This window comes from Triticum urartu, chromosome 6A (genome assembly GCF_056163025.1).
Source record: "Triticum urartu cultivar PI428250 chromosome 6A, HENAU_Tu73, whole genome shotgun sequence".
Lineage (NCBI taxonomy): Eukaryota > Viridiplantae > Streptophyta > Magnoliopsida > Poales > Poaceae > Triticum > Triticum urartu.
This window is the reverse complement of record NC_141878.1, coordinates 260,650,000-260,657,200: the sequence shown is the minus strand read 5'-3', so window position 1 is coordinate 260,657,200 and position 7,201 is coordinate 260,650,000. Positions and strand designations below refer to the sequence as shown.

At 43.7% G+C, this 7,201-nt stretch overlaps 1 pseudogene; it reads left to right on the top strand.

Moving 5' to 3' along the window:
• The first annotated feature begins 805 nt into the window (after positions 1–805).
• Positions 806–2,029, top strand: LOC147964936 (uncharacterized; annotated as a pseudogene).
• The last annotated feature ends 5,172 nt before the right edge of the window (positions 2,030–7,201 follow it).

Here is a 7,201-nt window from a genome sequence, read left to right as displayed (position 1 = left end):
TAAAGTGGCAATGATAGCCTTTGCTGGCACCGTTCCCCTGATCGACAGGGTTTTCCGATATACTCGCCCAGTCCCATCGTCGCCGCCCACATTGCACCGATCCCCCCTCCTCTTCCCAAAGAAAACCCCATCCTCTCCCAGAAGCGGCCGGCTATGGCGAACTATGATCTTGACCCACAGCGTTTCGTGCCGGCAGGCCACCACATCATCGATGGTGGAGAAAGGCGGCTTCCTTGCACCTTACGCCTGCGACTCGTCCTCCTCGCCGCCATGAGGATTACATGGTCGCCGAGGTCATGCCTGCTTCGGAGGGACCGCTTTTGCCTATCAGGGATGAGATTGTCCAGTTTCTTCAGAATAGAGGTACTCTGGTTCACTCCGCTCAGCCTTGGTTTCACCGAGTAGGGTTATTCCAAGTCAGGGATCCATCTGTCAGATATACATTGATTCAGCATGCTCCTTTTCCTCTGCGCAATGATCGTTTTGTTAGATTTATGAAACATGATGAGGGAGAGAATTTTAAGGGGAATCATGAGTTTCACAAGGGTTGGATCATGTTCATTTGTATTCCTCTAGATTACCGCAATACGGAGTTCATATCACAGGCAGTGGGCACACCTTTGGGAAATTTCATTCATGGGATAGTGAGGATCCATATTTGCTTTGGACTCTAGTGGAGGAAAGTTTTCCTGACACACCATTGGTGCCACATGATGTGGTCTTTGGAGATTATGCAGAATGGGGAGGAGCTCAGGTCTCGTGGACTGCTGCTTGCTATGTGTTGGGCACTGATTTTGCCGATCAGATGCCAAACGATGAAGATCCAATGCCGCTGGATGGAAATCCGCACCCTTTGCCTGGAAATCTGCTGCAAGATAATTTGATGTTTGTTCTTCCACCATATCCGATGCTGCGGTGGAATGATGCGCCTATAGCACCTCCATTGCCCCAGGAAAATAACATAGGAGATGCTGGATGGGGAAATGCAGTCCGGGGGGACAATGAAGATGAACATCAACAGCCGCCACAACCTGCTGGGTGGGGAAATGTTGTACCTGAGTAGGACCAGGTTTCTATTGTCATTGATCAGCCGGAGGGCTCTGGGTCTGTGGAACAGGAAGTGGAGATTCAGTTTGAGGAGCAAAATCAATTGCAGCCGGTTCAGCAGATGCAGAACAATGTGCAGCAGGGTGTTGAGGAAAATCCTTTAGCAATTGTTCCTTATCAACCTCCTGTCGTACATCAGCACCAGATATTCATTGGCATGGCAAGGATTGTGGCTGGGCCACCTCTTCCTCCAGAGATGATCTGGAAGAGATCTTTTGAAAATTTGTTACCTGAATTTACTGTCAAGGAGGTGCCTCGTCATATCTTCTTCAAGCCACTTGGGACTGTGACATACTCCAAGCGCACATGGACAATTGCTTTTGATGATTCACAGAGGATGTCTTCTTTGGTGCCCCGCTTGCCCAGTAATCTTACACTCAGGAAGCCTATGGTGGCCAAACGACCAGTTGACAGAGCTCTTTTTGGAAGTCCTTCTGATGAGGTTCTCAGTGCTAATGATAATGCAGTGTCTGATTTTGCTGGGACTGGAGAGATGCACCCTGAAGATGTTGTGGCTGGCAGCATGGAGGAGAACTCCTCTTCTTCTGTGGTTTTTTCTTCTGTGCAGGCCAATGATACGAAACAGACAAGAAGAAGGAAGACTGTGGCCCCTTTAGTGGATACTTCTGTACGTCGATGTACAAGAAGCGCGGCAAAACTGGATGGGTTCAAATCAATGACTTTTGAGCAGCTTTCCCTCCAGCCCACCAAAAGGCGTCCTCGGTCCAAGCCCATACAAGCGAAGGCCCAGCCCACCCCTGACGACGCAGGTGATGCTGGCAAGTCTGAATATGCCCCTCCACCCATGCCTCTCAACGTGCTACAAGCAATTGGAGCGGAGCTGGAGATTAACCCCAACCTGCTATCCAAGGAGAAGCTTACGGCTAATCCCAAGGATGACTCCTCCTCAAGTGGTGTTTAAATGTTGCAGTTTAAAACTTTAGCTAGGTGTAGCGAGCCTTTTAAATTCGATGTCATCTATGTCGTTCTAAACTTTATGTTGCGCGGTCTGAACTGGATGCATTTTGTTTCTTATGGTGTGGGATGTATGACATTGTATGTCATACAGTTGTTGATACTTCGCTTTTGGTTATCTCATGAATCAAAGGTCTATGCATAATTGGAAGGTGCTCTACTGGAATGTTCGTGGTCTAAATTCTGAAACATGACAGCACTCTGTTAGAGAGAAAATTTCTGAAAGTCAGTGTGCGGTTGCTTGTTTGCAAGAAACTAAGTTGTCAGATTGCCCTCGAGAGGAGCCTTAGGTTTTGATCAGTTCATAGAATCACCCTCGAGAGGAGCCTCGGGTGGTATTCTGACAGTATGGCGTTCAGATGTTTTTAAGGGTGCATTAGTGGAAGTAAAGCCTTTTGGTATGATCATCAGTTTCAATTCTGTGCATAATAACGACCAGTGGTTTTTAGTCAATGTATATGGGCCTTGTCAGGGTGTATTGAGGGATGTGTTTGTTAACTGGTTGTATAACCTTCAAGTGGAACCGGAACAAAAATGGTTGTTACTGGGATATTTTAATTTTATCAGGTCCATGGACAATCGTAATCTTCCGAGAGGGGATGTTAATGATATTTTTATCTTTAATGAGATCATTGGCCATTTAGGACTGCTGGAACTTCCTTTAAAAGGTAGAAGGTTTACCTGGTCAAAGATGCAGGATGTCCCACTCCTCGAGCAATTGGACTGGTTTTTTACTTCTGCAAGTTGGATAACTCACTATCCTATGACACAAGTTACACCTCTTGCCAGAACTGTGTCTGATCATGTTCCTTGTGTAATTTCTATCTGCACCACAATTCCTAAAGCACATATCTTTAGATTTGAAAACTATTGGGTGCATCAACCTGGGTTCATGGACAGTGTGAGGGAAGTTTGGAACAAACCTTCACATAAGACTCATATATCTGCCGTTATGATGGACAAATTGAAATCCTTGAGGTTTGCACTCAAGAAATGGCAGAAAGGGGCTCTCACACATTAAATCTTTGATTGAAAAGTTCAATTGGGTAATTCTATGGCTGGATGATTTGGAGGACTGGAGGCCCCTATCCATACCTGAACACAACTTCAGGAAGATATGTAAGATACATCATGAACACCTTCTACATTTGCAGTTTTTATACTAGAAGAAAAGGTGTACTATCAGATATATCAAGGTGGGAGAGGAAAATTCAAAATTCTTCCAGGCCATGGCAACAGAGAGGTATAGGAAGAATTCTATTGCTACTCTTCAACTGTCTGATGGAACAGTTTCTTCAGATCATGGGGAAATAGCTAAGGAGTTTTTGGTTGCTTTCAAGGGCAGAATGGGAACTATTAAACCAATATTGTTGGGTAATGAAGTACTCTCACTCATCCCAAGAGTGCAGGGTCTTGAGGTGCTCACACAACCTTTTCAGCTGCAAGAGATTGAAAAGGTCAGAAAAGAAATGCCCATTGATAAAGCACCAGGGCCGGATGGTTTTAATGGTATGTTCATGAAGAGATGCTGGTCAATCATTTCCAGTGATTTTATCCGTTTGGTAAATGAGTTTCATGCTGGAACTACTATTTTGGAAAACCTCAATGAAGCTTTCGTCACTTTAATCCCAAAAAAGCAAACACCCGAGGGTGTTGGAGATTTTAAGCCAATCTCTTTGACAAGTGTGGGACTGAAGTTTCTGACTAAACTGGCAGCTAACAGGTTTCAAGAGGAAATCACCAATTGTGTTCATAAAAATCAATATGGCTTCATTAAATCAAGAACAATTCAGGACTGTATTGCTTGGAGTTTGAGTATATTCATCAATGCAATCATTCCAAGAAGCCAATCATATTGCTCAAGCTTGCCTTTGAAAAAGCTTTTGACTCTATTCAGCATGAGGCAATTTTGAAAATCCTTGTAGCAAAAGGTTTTGATAGCAAATGGATTAAATGGGTTCAGCAGCTATTATCTTCTGCAACCTCCTCTATCCTGTTAAATGATGTGCCTGGAAATCATTTCAAGTGCAAATGTGGTGTCAAGCAAGGATACCCTATCTCTCCTTTGCTTTTTGTGATTGCTGCTGATCTTCTACAAACCATGATCAATGATCTTTTATGTAGGGGCCTGCTTACCTTGCCATTGCCAACACATGATCCTGATTATCCAGTGGTACAATATGCAGATGATACCTTGTTGTTTGTAAATGCTGACTCAACTCAGCTGGAGGTCCTCAAGTCAGTGCTCAACTCCTTTTCCTTGGCAACCGGACTACAAATCAACTTCCATAAGTCTTCAATGTACCCAATCAATGTGGAAGCTTCTGTTGCCTCTGCACTTGCTGCTCAGTTTGGGTGCCAGCTTGGTTCTATGCCCTTCACTTATTTGGGACTTCCTGTTGGAACCACTCGACCCAAAATTGTTGATTTGCTACCTTTGGTGGATTGTATGGAAAGAAGGCTAACTGCTAGTTCCTGGTTTTTACCACAAGGCAGTAGGTTGCAGCTGGTAAATTCAGTGATATCTTCACTCAATATATTCTTCCTTTGCAGTCTATCCCTGCCACAAGGCATTCTAAAATAGTTAGAAAGGATTCAAAGACAGTGCGTCTGGAGGAAATATGGTCAGGAGAAGGGACACTCTTTGGCTGCTTGGCCCCTTATCTGTAGGCCTAAGATGAAAGGGGGGCTTGGAATTCTGAATTGGGGACTGCAGAATGATCCACTGCTCCTTAAATACCTCAACAAATTCTATAACAAAGCAGATGCGCCATGGGTTAGTTTGGTGTGGGACTCATATTACTTTCAGAGAACTCCTCATGACACTATTCTTTGTGGCTCATTCTGGTGGAGGGACATTTGCAAATTAATGGACAAGTTTCGGGCTGTTACTTCTGACAGAAAGGGGGATTATGTTCTGTTTTGGTCTAATTATTGGGAGATTGGCCAGTCTTGCATTCCTCTGCAAGAAGGTTTCCAAGGGTATTTTCTTTTTTCCTGTAGAAGAACCTTTCTGTCATGGAAATGGTACAGGCAGGAAATTTGCAACACATGTTTTCTTTACCTTTGTCTCAACAGGCTTTTAGGGAGTTCAATCAGCTATCTGAGACTTCTTTCAACACTGATTGTAATGATATCTAGGCTCGGAGGCACGGGAAGAAGGGGGAGTACTTGGCCAAAAAGTACTATGACTTTGTCCATCACCCCGTTCTTGCCAATCCTATTCTTAGCTGGGTTTGGAAAAGCAGCTGTACCATGACAATTAAAATGTTTGCCTGGCTGGTCATTATGGACAGAGTTAACACCAAGGATATGATCCAACGACGCCATTTGAGAATTGATGATGGACCTGGTTGTGTCCTATGCCCGACTGGAGTACTTGAGGAATGGAACCATCTATTCTTCCAATGCAACTTCAGTATGAGAATCTGGAACTACCTGCAAGTTTCCTGATGGATAGCAATGATATGGTGCAAATTGCATTACATGCAAGGAAGGAGTTTCAAAAGCCCTTTTTCTCAGAGGTGTTTTTTCTTGCATGGTGGAATATTTGGATAGTTAGGAATAACAGGGCTTTTAGGCATGTCAACCCAACTTTTAGGCACTTGATAAATGGATTTATTCATGACATTACTCTTCTTTCACACCGAATCAAGACCAAGTACAAGGAGGCTCTGCTAAAATGGATTGATTTCCTGCCTCCTTGAGGGCCATCTTTTGCACCCTCTTCCTCTCCTAGCTGTACATTGTAGTGATTTTGCCTTTCTTTTCTTAGTCTTCTTTAGCCTTTCTGTAGCGACCAGACCTCAAACAGTCTGATCTCTGTGCTCCGGTGTCATCTCTGGATCAGTAATGCTGACACCACACAGTACTCGGAGGATTTATAGCAGAGTAGCAATCACACACTTATTACATCGAATGTCTCAAAAGAGAACTTACTACAATAAATATGGCTTAAGGCCATCTAATAACGATAACAGCGGAAGGCTTGGAAGATAAGTGAGTCCATCAACTCCAACGGCATCACTCAGTATAGAACCACGACCTAAAAACTCCTTAATCGTCGTCTGAAAAGTCTGCAACATTAACGTTGCAGCCCGAAAACAGGTCAGCACATGGAATATGCTGGCAAGGTAACACATAGAGAGTAATGGAATGAAACAGCTATACTATATGCATATTTGGCTGGTGGAAAGCTCTATGGTTACAGTTTTGCGTAAAGCCAATTTTTCCCTACTTCAAAGGAATAAAATTTTAATTACTATTAAGGTGGATGTTAAACATTGAGAATGGTTGACAGCATTCTCAATCCCAATTAAGCATCATCATTAAACATAACCCAACAAAATTAATTTAGAGTAACATGTTGAGATTCACATGATAATCCAAGTACTAGATACTCAAGATGTCCATAACCGGGGACACGGCTAACCATGATTAGTTTGTTACACTCTGCAGAGGTTTGCGCACTTTTCCCCACAAGACTCGATCGCCTCCGTTTGTTTTCTCGCACTACATGGTGTTTGAGAAGACGGATGACCGAGACATAGTCTTTCAGAAGCGCTAGCACCTTACGATCGGGTAGACCGTACCACCTACATCCCCTACATCTGCTAGTCTACCACTGTAAGAGTTCGCACAGCTTAGTCAACTATGCTAGAGCCCATAATAGCTTGTGGCTGCACACGGAAGTTTCTAGTATGAATAGTCTCATGATCCCTTTGAGCCTGGGTGGCGGTCCAAAAGAAAACAGGCAAGTCCTGGAATACCCAGGTGCCTCAATCCACCCAGATGTGTGTTTAAGTTGCCACCTTAGATAAACCATTAATTATCAATCTCACATCTGTCATGGATATCACTCACCCAGTCCACGTCTACTAGCATAGCATGGCACAATAAGAAAACGTAGAAGTAACTCCCAAAGGTTTGATAATAGACAGGTAATAGGTGCTACCTCATCTACTTCCCAACCCACAATCTAATTAGATCCTAATCATGCAATGTGGGAGGATTGATCTAATGCAATAAAACTGGGTAGTAGAAAAGGTATGATCAACGTGTTACTTGCCTTGCTGATGATCTGGGAAACCTAGTGATTCAAAGTAACAGGCGGCGCACT